The sequence below is a fragment of the Mastomys coucha genome, unplaced genomic scaffold, assembly GCF_008632895.1.
Source record: "Mastomys coucha isolate ucsf_1 unplaced genomic scaffold, UCSF_Mcou_1 pScaffold13, whole genome shotgun sequence".
NCBI lineage: Eukaryota > Metazoa > Chordata > Mammalia > Rodentia > Muridae > Mastomys > Mastomys coucha.
Genome location: NW_022196895.1, coordinates 76,954,385 through 76,965,989, shown reverse-complemented (window position 1 = coordinate 76,965,989; position 11,605 = coordinate 76,954,385). Strand labels below are relative to the sequence as shown.

Genomic DNA, 11,605 nt, shown 5'->3' with positions numbered 1-11,605 from the left:
CGTTTCTCTTGCTATTTGGATCTGTCACTCTGCCCCAAGTGTGCATGTTTGTGTTACTCTGTTACTTCTTTTTTAAAAAGGCTTACAGTGGGAACTTTATGAGGTACAATACAGTTTGTTTCCATGCTGTTTGCTTGTAGACCCGAAAGTTTTATGAACCAGCTTAGCCAGGGCAGAGCATGTCCAGCAAGAATCTAGCCCCTTGCTTCTGGGTTTCCACAAGAAAATGTACACATGCGAGTGTGTTATCTATGTGAATGTACGTATGTAATTGCTTATGTAACCACAAAAGAAATAAAATGTGTGCTACCCGTTCAAAATCACTTCTAAATCCAGAAGGTAATCCGTGCAAAGACTCTGTGGACCCCAGTCGATCTAGCACACAGCAAATCCCAGAAATGACGAGGTAACAGATGTGGGCAGCAGCCTGCCGTCTGTTGATGCTCAGGAATTTGGGTGACATTTGACAAGATGCTCACCAAGAGTGTGTCAAGGGAAAAATGGAGTGCTCTCTACCTTCACAAAATGACAAATATCTTCACAAACCCGCTGTCAAGCTAAGACCTTTCCTGTGATTGCAGATGTCTGTTAGCCACAAGGAGACGTGGAGACTTCTTCCCATTATAAACTACTAAGCAGTAAAACAATGGCGCAAATTAAAGCCCAATCAGGACAGAATAACTTGCTTGTTCTTTGAGATATTTAAAGTTTCAGACAGGGTGACAAGTCTTAGAGACAGGGAGTGCTCGTCTACCAAGAGTGCACGGAGAATCAGGAACGTGGAACAGAGACCATCTCACGGGAGAGTCCTGCCACGGCTCAGGTAAGATGGGGACCATGGACACAGAGCCCTCCCCATGGGAGAGTCCTGCCATGGTTCAGCTAAGATCGGGAACATGGACACAGAGCCCTCCCCATGGGAGAGTCCTGCCATGGTTCAGCTAAGTTCTCAGTCTTGCCCCAAGTATGTCACCATCAGCCTTTCTCTTGACTGGAACATGCTAACCAGGGAGCCTCCACATAGCTGCATGACAAGCCTGCCTCCTGAACTAGAGGTGGGCTGTAGGGAAAGGGTTCAGGGCCTGAGATGACCCAGTGAGACAGGAGTTGAAGCCCTAGATAGCCAGACACTTGAGAGAAATGGTAACTGAGTAGAGGGCTAGGGCAGAGGTTCAGCTGCCTGATTATCCCAGGAACATGATAGGAAGCAGTTACACAACCATTCTTAGGAGTGCTGGAGCCTTGAGAAGGGACATGAAGACTTTTAAAGCCCAAGGGATCAGTCCAGAGGGGAACATGACGCTTTGTGGACAGAATACCCTAGATATGTCTTTGATACAGGTTCTAGTTGGTTCTACCATGTGTGTAACTCGGTTTCAGAACCCATTGGCACTCCTAGGAGCAGATTGGAGCCCTTCAGAAACTCATTCTCATAAAATCTTAATATCCAGGTGAGCCTAAACTTTCTGGACAGCTCACTTTTTTCATGTGAACATATGACGAGTGGGCCTGAATGTAATTTTGCTCAGTTACAGCACAGAAATTAGGCATATACTCTTCATTTCCTTGTTGAAAAAAAATGTTGGTGAAGCAATAGTTGATGGATACGTTTTATGAGTGAGACTGGATTCTGGACAAGCACTACAGAACCAACAACACAGATGCCTGGTTTATTTTGTAAAATGTTACCGTAAAGCTGATTTTCACTGCACTGAAAACATAGTGAGACCGGTCACAGGATTGTGTCTACAACGAGTGCACCTGACACTAGCCATTTTATTTGCATGCAGACATCATTACTGGAAGCTTCCTTTTCTCACTCGGCGTGAGCAGAGAATTGTTTCACGAAAACCTCATAGTCAGGGGGAAGCTGCAAAACAGATGCCCTATTGTGATCTTCTGGGCCTCACACAGGCGTACCATGGAAGCCCTGTGGACCCCAGCAGATGTAGCACACAGCAAACCCCAGGAATGATGAAGTAACAGATGTGGGCAGCAGCCTGCCGTCTGTTGATGCTCAGGAGTATGGTGATGCACCTCAAGGATGAACAGAATCGTGGAAAGTGCTTTGCTAGAAGGAAACGGGGAGCAAGCTCCTTGGGTTCCTCCCTTTATTGCCATGTTGTAAAAGATCTACCATGGGCTTTTTGTCAGTGACCTGCAAACCCAGTTCCAGAGTCCTCACGTTTGCACAGTGTAACCCCCATGATGACCTTCTGCCTTCTGTGAAGCAGGGGCGGACTTTAGATCAAGCTGCATCGTTTTTTGCAAGACAGCGACACTCTCCGCAGGTTTACGCTGGAAAGCCAGTCATCACTTTCTCTGCCAAGATTTTAAAAATTTAACATTGTAATAGAACAATTGATTACTGCACTGCTCAAACCTCCTGTCTTTGAGTCATTGGCCAAATCCCCAAATCCTGGCAGGCACTCACCTAGGCAGCAGGGAGAATGTAGGCTGGGGCTGGAGACCTAAAGAAGGAGCTGACCTTCAGGAGACTGGCTCCACTGGGAAGCTGATATTGTCAGTTGAAGAGAGAGTGGAGCCTTAATGTGATTCCCCCTACAGCAAGTCTGAAGGCTCCTGAATATCCCACTAAGGAGACATCCCTCCGAGTGCCCTGGGAGAAGCCAGCCTTTGCCCTGGGGATACAGTTGAGCAGCTTGAGAAGGGGAGGAGCACAGCTCTTGGAACCATACCTTGAGATGCCAGGAGAGGATGCATTACTAGAGGGAAGACATCTTAACCAAGATTGGGAAAAGTGAAAAGATGACTAAAGAAAAGCTTTCAGAAACCTTCAAATATTTTAACCTCAAAAAACAAGATTTGCTTTTGTTACTGTGGCTTAAAGATCATTTCTTTGTTTTGTATTCATTATTTTCTTATATGATGGCATATTTATTTGTGTGCATGTGCACAAGTGTACCTGTGCCCATGGAGGACAGAGATCTCAGATGACATATTAAGTCATTGCCTGCCTTATTTTTTCAGACAGGTTTTCCACCTGAACCTGGAGCTCACTGATTTGGGTAAAGCTAGTTGGGCAGAAAGCCACAGAATCTGCCTGTCTCTGCTATCTTCTAAGCCATATTTAAAGTCTTCAAAGAGAAATAATCATAGGTTCACAGGCGCTTGCAAAGCACAATGCAGAGAATTCCAAAAGCCCTTCTCCAGTGTTTCCCAGCTACACCTCACACGGCTACAGGTTACTCATGCCAGAAGGAGGTTGTGGTGATGAACCTAGCACCTTAGGGTCCTATCCCCTTAGATGCATGTATGTCTCATGTCTGTGTACAGCTGTGTCTCTGCAGTGTACTCAGGGAACCACGGGTACAGGACAGCTAAACTATCTTTATCTATGGCCTCAACCACATCTTCCTCCATCCCCAGAATAGTTCTGTTATGTCCTCCTTCTCCATAGTCAGAAGGGAAACCGCACAATAGACACCCTATTGCAATCTTCTGGGCCAACACCACAGAACCCCATGCCTATAGTGATGTGTCACAAGACCCCACAACCATGATCCTACCATAACACAGGACTCTACTCCCTGGACTTTGGCAGCTGCCCCTGCTGCACCAATGCTTGTCTATGCATGTGCTGGCTCATAAACAAGTGAGTGTTTGTTAGCAAAAGAGTCTAAAAGAACCAAACCCAGATAACAAGCTGCCTTAGATGTTCTAAGAAACAGACCAGAGAGAGGACATAGAGACACGCTGATAACTATACTGACCCTCCGTCAGGCACTCATCAAGGTGCCTGACACAGCCAAGACTTATGGACAGCCACTAACACGTCTCTACATATTTTGAGAGTTTAATTTTAAATCACGGAATCCCTGTCACTAACCTGTAGAATCTGAAGAAATTGAAAGCAGATGTTCTGAAAGGGTGCACCACACCTTTACCAGGGAGTGGGCTGCTGTCCGTGGTCCTGCCCTTCTGTATTTCTTAATTCCTGAGCTCCCTTGCTTTGGGGCTGCTCTGAACCCTGCTGCATCTCCTTACCCAATGACCCTGAGGAACAAGAGGCTTTCCAGGAGGGAGGAACCAAGAGAAAACTATACAGGAAACCAATCCCTGTAGAAACAGTGTGTTTCATATAACCATATACAATGTTTGTTCGTGGAAAGTATATGTCTTTGATTTCCATTATTTTTCCTAAAATCAAAATAGTGACTCATGAACACCTCTGACTAGTGCTTTGTGGATTTTCCATATTTTCCCTTTAAGACAAAAGCTTCTGGGTCCTGGTCTCTTGTACTGCCTTGTATCAAGTCCCCCACTGGATCACCACACCCCTGCCCTGAGCCCTTGAACAGTGCTGTTCTGTCTCCCATCTCCATAGTCAAAGGGAGACTGAAAAACAGACACCGTATCGTGTTCTTCTTTGCATCACAGATGCATACCACAGGGCCACATGCCTATAGTGATGGCCATTGCCAGGCAACAAGTCCTGTGCCTCATGTTGTCTTATACCAAGTCCTGGTCCTTGTCTTGCCTTTGACACTGTGTCATCTTAGTAAATGAAAAGCAATGACATGGACATTGGATTTGTGTAAATGGATAAGACAGAGAAGCTCATCTTCAGTCACTTTTAAAGTGAACTCTGTGCATGTGTGTATGTGCATGTGTGTGCATGTGTGTATATGTGTACACATGCACGCATGTTGCATGTGTGTGTGCATGTGCGTGCACACATGTGCATATGTGTGTGCATGTGTACGTGTGTTTGCCCGTGAGTATGTGTGTGTGCGTGTACATGCACATGAATGTGTGTACATGTGTGCGGGTGTGTCTTAGACCTCACATAGTCCTACTGGCAGCTTGTAGAACAAGTGAAAAAGTGGGAGCAGCTCCAAGCACAAGGTGCCACCTGATGGTCCACTGCCCACACTGGACACAGGGCAGATGTGAGCATAAAGCTGTCAGGAGGTAAAACCCCCAGAGAAATACGGCCATTTCCTATTATCTATGTTCCTTCAGCAAGCTGTTTGCCCAGTTGCCATGGCATGGGCACTGAGATTCCATAATTTTTCCCCTGCCTGCCATCCACTCATGCGACAATTGAATTTAATCAGCCCAGATGCTTGGTTGGGTTTTGTCTGCGTGGGTGGAGCAAAAACTTTTCTCACCAGCTAAACCCACAAAGTATCGAAAAGCCATAAATAACCGGTAACTTCTAAGCCCTGCACCTGCCTGCCTTATTTAATCTGGGCGGCAAGGACACAGAACAGTAAGTATAGAATTCTCAAGCATGGCCCACCACGGGGCAGGCAGTGCTGGCCGAACATATCTGTGGCAGAAAATACCCAGTCAGGTGGGGAGGTATTCCTGAACAACAGAAATGTTTCTTGTCCGAACAGCAACGTCAGACAGAATGCTCCAAACAGACTCTCCCTCCATAAGCTACAGAGAGCAAAGATGACAGGAGAGGAAAACCTATAGATTCTCTGAACAGCAAGAGAGCAGAGAGTTTAACAAGCAGATCATTCAAAGTAAAGGTGAGTCCCTCCTCCCAGTCTGCTTAGTCCAGAAGGATGGAGAAGTGATACATGCCAGCCGGCTGTGGGTGCAGACACCCAAACTGACATGATCTGCATACGTGAAGGGGAAGCTTGACCTAGTTAAGCCACAAGGTAGCCCTTCACAGAATAGTTCTTACTGCTTTGAAATAGCATATGATCAAGAGGACATCTTCTCAAGAATATTCACCTGCTGACGGCATGTCATAAAAACACATTAGGCTTCCATTTACAGTGGTAGAAAATAAACTGTGGATTCTTCTCTATATCTTGATGCAAGATTGTTGCATTTCCAACACCTGTTTAAAACTTACTCAGTGATTATGGAATTTTTCATCGTGTACTTAGTGCGGCAAAGGGCTTGTAAAGTGCTTCTTGTCTGTAAAGCTAGAAGCTTAGATCATAATAAATGTATTTGCTGGTTCCATTTTTCAAATTGATAAGCTTATGCCCTATCATATGTAGCCGAGACATTTATCTTCTCAGTGACTAGGGGAATGAGTGACTGTTGGCTCTGTGTTCAATTCAGCTGGGATGTAGGGATTACAGCCAAATGACAGGGCGACTGCAAAGCCCTTTCTGAAAGTGGCGCATGGCACCTACCTAACAGAGCCCCATTTTGACACAGGGAGGCAGAAGGCACAGAAGAGACCACAGACGGTGTGTTCACTTGAAGATGACGGAAAATATATCAGAAGATATGGAGATATCAGCTGAGCTGGTTCAAAGTGGCTTCTCCCAGGTGGCTGTGAACTGTGCTTGGTCCCCACTGTGATAGTCAGAGATGCAGTGGGGTCTTCAGAAGGTAGGACCTTTAGAATGTGGGGCCTTGAAAAGAGAGAGGCCATTAGAGAGTGGGGTCATAAGAAGATGGAGCTTGTAGAAGGTGGGACCTCAGAATGGTGAGGCACAGAATGTGACAGGAGGGTTCATCAGCTTGGGAAGGCTTTAGGTAACTCTCCTGGGACCTGACAGTTGCTACAAATGAGCAAAGCTGGCCCCTCCCTGGTCTCTGGCTTCCTGTCTCACCATGTGATCCTTCACCAGCCAATGTTTCTGCCATGTGCCGTCCACCATGGTATGATATGGTCACAGGGCCATCACAGACTCATTGTATGCTGTGGAACTTTGGCCTCCCAGACTATGAACTACAAAGATCTTATAGGTCACCAGACCCTGGCGTTTTACAGTGTCAATGCAGAAAAGATATAAAACAATTCATGGATTGTGACTTAGTACTTTAATTGTGACTCAGTTTCCCTACCTTACCCAGGTTTTATACCTATCCCTTCCCACTTCTCAAATGTCCCCAGTTAGTTCACAATAGATGATGTTAACAGTTTACAAATCCTAGATTTTGAATTGAAATACTGTTCAATTTACACACACTCCTTATAGGCCCCTATGGATTTGAACCTCCCAGACATCAGTGGCTCTAGAGTAATAGAGGTCTCTTCCCAGCTAGAATTTAATTTCAGCTCAAAGATAAACAGGTGTCTCCCCAGACACACAGGGATAACTGTGACCTCCCCATAATGCTACCAGGATTAAATTAAATTTACCTGATAAATAGAGGAAAACAAACTCCTGGCATGTCTCTCAGATTCAACCCAACACCCTGTTCCAGTGATGACTAGAAATACCTTGCTACCCAGAGGTAATGACCAAGGGTGGATATGTAAGACCACGAGTAGTGCTTCGAATGTAGTGGGGCCTCCATCACTTCTGCTTTCTTGTGTACATGGATGAGAGAAATAACTTCAGTAGCAAACTAACCCTAGTGTCTAATATCAGTGTATCTAGCACACACTTGATAGTGAGAGGTGCTATGGTGTCATGTCAAGCAAATAGCAGTATGCATTCATTACAATTTTACAATGAGTATACCAGCTATAACATGTGGATTTTCAAGCAACACAGTTTTTTGGGTTTTGTTCTGCTTGTTTGTCCATTTACCACAAAAGTAGAGGAGGAGTAAAAAGGAGGTAGAGGTGGAGGGAATGACAGAAAGAAGAAAGGATGAGAGGGAGGGAAGGAAGGAAAAAAGCAGGGAATGAAAATGAGCACCAGCAGCTGGCCCAGGACCACTGAAGATGTGCTGTTGGTTTCTGTAGAAAGCATCCTCGGCCTTGATGGAGGCGGTGACAGTGTCCAGTCTTCAAACAAATGATGCCCAGCACTCCCTGTGATCAAACAACTCTGATAACAAATGGAGACCTAGGGAAGGCCACAATGATTGTGAAAGTCTGAGTGCCCTCAATGTGAGCTTTATCACACAAAGGATATTATACTATCCTTTATACTATACTATACTATACTATACTATACTATACTATACTATACTATAGGCCCTATTCGACATACATCCACATTCTCAAGGCAAACATACTCAAAGTGTAAACATTTCAAATAGAAGTTATGAGTGTGTATGCATGCACGAACATACATTTATGTCTGTATGCACTTTCATGTTTGTATGTGTGAGAGTGTTCTCTCTCGCAAGTGATCACGTGTGTATGCATGCAAGCATTTGTGTGTGTTTGGGTCAGCCAACAGGGTGGAGAGTGTTTGCAAGAGACATCAAGTCAAGACCTATCAGCTTCCTGTCTACCAGGGAGGAAGGGCATGAAAAGGCTGTACTATGTAGCACAAAACTATGAACGTTACAGCAAATTATACTAATATAAATGGTGTCACCATTTATAGCAAGGGTGTGCTCATGCAGAATAAGGATGTGACCATGTAGAACAAGGGTATGACTATAAACAATAAGGGTATAGATATAGGGGATAAGAGCATGTCCTTGTAGAATAGTATCCTGATGGAGCTCAAAGGTGTGGCCCTGTAGAGCAAGGGTGTGGCCCTATAAAGGAAAGGTGTGGCCTTGTAGAGCAAAGGTGTAATTATATGCAATGAAGTCATGACCATATTCAGCAAGAGTATGTTAATGTAGGCCAAAGTATGACTATACAGACCAAGGGTTCTTCCTTGACAAGCAAGGGTATGACCATGTAGGATAAGGGTGTGGCCATAGTGGGACCAGATGCATCCACACAGAGACAGAACATTCCATTAAGGATCCTTGCTCCACCATTGCTGTGTGCATCCTGCTTTGATTACTCATGTGAGTCTCTTTAGGAAGACCATCTGTAGATCTCTGTGCCTGTCCCCAGAAGCTGATGTTTCTGAATATCCCAAGATAATAGAGGGAAATGAGTGATTGCCTCACTAGCTCTGGAATTCCACATCTAATAGATTGGCTTTTCTGAGCCTGTCAGGGAGAAACTGTTTCATATTTAGGATTTCAGTAGACACTACATTCTAATATAAGAACTCAATATTATAATCAAATGGCAGAAATCAAAACGTATCTTTAACTTTTCCTACCTTCTTCCTAGAGCTGACCACTGGACATGGGATGGACGTTCTGACCTCCTGCCTATGACAGAACATACAACACTCCTGGGGGATCCGTGTCCTATCCTGAAGAAGGGTGATCTTGGTCTCTGAAGGTATGTGGTTAGAGGAGTATGACTACCCTCCTGGGACCAACTTGAGATCACTGCCACCAGATTATACTCTATACTCACATCTGATCCTCCAGGACTGTCTACATTGTCCTCAAATCAAGCATAAAATCTCTTCCAGGCTTGTTTCCTCTCATACGTACTCTGAAACTTACTACATACATTTTCATAGTTTTTTTCTCAATCTGTCTTTATCTATCTGATTTCAAAATATGGCCATAGGTCCCCAAAATGATCTTCCACCATACTTTCTGTTGCTCAAGTTGGGTGTCACTGACTTGGGATATCTCACTCAGTCCTGAAGCTACAGTTTAGAGCTGGAAGCCTCTGGCAAAATCGTTGCTCTCAGGTCTATCAGGGTTGTTTAAGTAAAGATCCTGACAGACTTTGGTTCTCAGACCCAGCCAGGGACTTGCATACCCACAGCAGACCTCTTTATCCCTGCAGAATCCTGCTTGGCCTCAGGAGGCCACTGGGTGCCTCTGGGGTACCTTGACACATGGGTGTGTCAATGTGTCTCTTCCTCTCTCATCACACATTCCCTGTGGCGTATCCATGGTCTCCTTGTCCCTAGAACAGCATCATGCAGAACTGGGTCCCTGAACTTCCTCAAGTTTGATCCTTTGTGAAGAGTGCTTCTCACACTGCCATGGTCACCATGCAGGCCAGAAATGTGACAAGCTGCAGGTAGGATGTGAGAGAGGCGAAGCAAGGGAGACCAACGGGGAGGGTGAGGCAGAAAACAAAAGAAGTGAGGGTTGCCTGGGCCCAGGTCACACATTAGTGTGGATTCAGACCCAAGGGGACCCTTCTGTCTCCCAAGGTCTTTTCCTTGAACATGCCACCCATAACACAATGTCACATTCACCCAATCAAGACTCACCAGTGGCCCCAGTTAGGGTGTGAATCCAGAAGGAGCACACCCCAGTCCCAAGATAAACTCCAGACAGTTTGAACACAGCCACAAAACCATCCAAAATGGGTCACACTCTCATGCCACTCTGCCTTGGATCACATCTGCTTGTAAAAATTGATATATCCTTGTGAAAGAGAATAGAAACAGAGAGAGAGAGAGATAGAGACAGAGAGAGAGAGACAGACAGACAGACACACAGACAGAGACAGAGAGTGACAGAGACAGAGACAGAGAGACAGACAGAGAGAGACAGAGACAGAGAGACAGAGAGAGTCCTTGAAGAAGGACTTCCTTCATTTTCCTCCAGGTCTGTTCTGTCCTACTTTCCTCTCTCTCTTCAGCTCCTTTGAAGGCAGCTCTGAGGGTCTGTGGGTGAAGGAAGGCAACACAGTGACCCACTGGCCAAGTATCCTTGGGAGACCATAGGAATCTGTGGAAGGACCGCCCAGCCACAGGAGACTAAGGTCAGTCTTGTGGAACTGAATGGGAAAGTCAAAGACAGCTGCACCTGCCCAGGGACAAGCTGGATGTCCTGATAGCAGAGAGAGGAAGGAGAAAGGGGGATTCCTGGGTCCCTTGTGAGAATCACTAAAAGTGTGCATCCACTTGCAGGCAGCCCAGGCTAGCCAGGAAGACGCTCTGCATCCCTCAGCCAGAGACTATTCATGGATCAGCAATCCACTGTCAAAGTTAAAGAGTTTGCCAAAGAATAATAGATGCTCTATGCATAACTAGTTCTAAACCGGGGCTATAAAAGTTTTCTATTAACATGTAAGCACTAAGACAAGTATTTTTTTTAACTTGATAAATATACATAACTTCTTTACAATGGAGCTCTTGTGTTGCTGATGAGGACTCGTAATGGAGAGTTATATTTCCAGGATTATATCTTTATTCAGTTGCAAATGATTTGGGGGGGAGTTTAATACTCTGCTCCGTCTATGGATAATAGTATCATTTGAATGCGGGACACCTGGTGCAGGGGGCGGACAGTGGGGGCTCTGGGCTGACCTGGCAATCTTGCCAGCTCCCCTTTTTCCCAGCCTTCCTCTCCGCTCCATTCAGCATCTAATTTCATTCTCTCTCAGCAAAACGCTAGACACTTGTAACTTTATTCTCCCTCTGCAAAAACTTGCTCTCTTGTAAGGAAAAAAAAAAAATCCTGGAAAAAAAATTTCCCTTATCAATCTCTTCTTATGTGAAGTCTAGTAATTTGAAGGCTGGCTAAAGTTTCAGGAAAGACCTTCCAATTAAATACTGTAAAAAGATAAAATAACAGTGGCCTTGCTGCTGCCCAATAGCTTTATTGAAGCCCTCTTTTGTTGATTTATTGTACATTAGCCATTGAGCCGTGCAAAGAACATTACGTTTCAGAAAGAGCTATTCGTATGCGGCCGGCATCCACTCCAAAAACAATCAGGCCTGTATTGCGTTTTGCAAATTTATACCAGGATGTTGGTTTAGAGTGTTTCCCTGGAAAGGTTTGCAAGGAAGGGTCCGCTTTCACGGGCAGAGTGATTGAGGCACACAAACAAACCTTTGTTTCAAAACTCACAGATGTATGGCCCGGCTTGAGCTTTGTTTTCTCCTTTAAGAAGTATTCTCAGATTTTTGTTTTGAGCACAACACAGGATTGT

The 11,605-nt window shown here is 45.1% G+C and overlaps 1 long non-coding RNA gene across 2 annotated transcripts in view; it reads right to left on the bottom strand.

The window, feature by feature from the left end:
* The window catches only part of LOC116087419, a 33,806-nt gene that overhangs the window by 7,088 nt on the left and 15,113 nt on the right, over nt 1-11,605 (bottom strand). Inside the window, exons 6-7 of one of the 2 annotated variants that reach the window (XR_004117428.1) lie at nt 6,129-6,353; nt 1,748-2,322 (exon numbers count right to left, since the gene is read on the bottom strand). This is a non-coding gene — a long non-coding RNA (uncharacterized LOC116087419). Of the gene's footprint in view, nt 1-1,747; nt 2,323-6,128; nt 6,354-11,605 lie in introns of those variants that run through there. The other variant, XR_004117429.1, reaches the window with a different exon arrangement.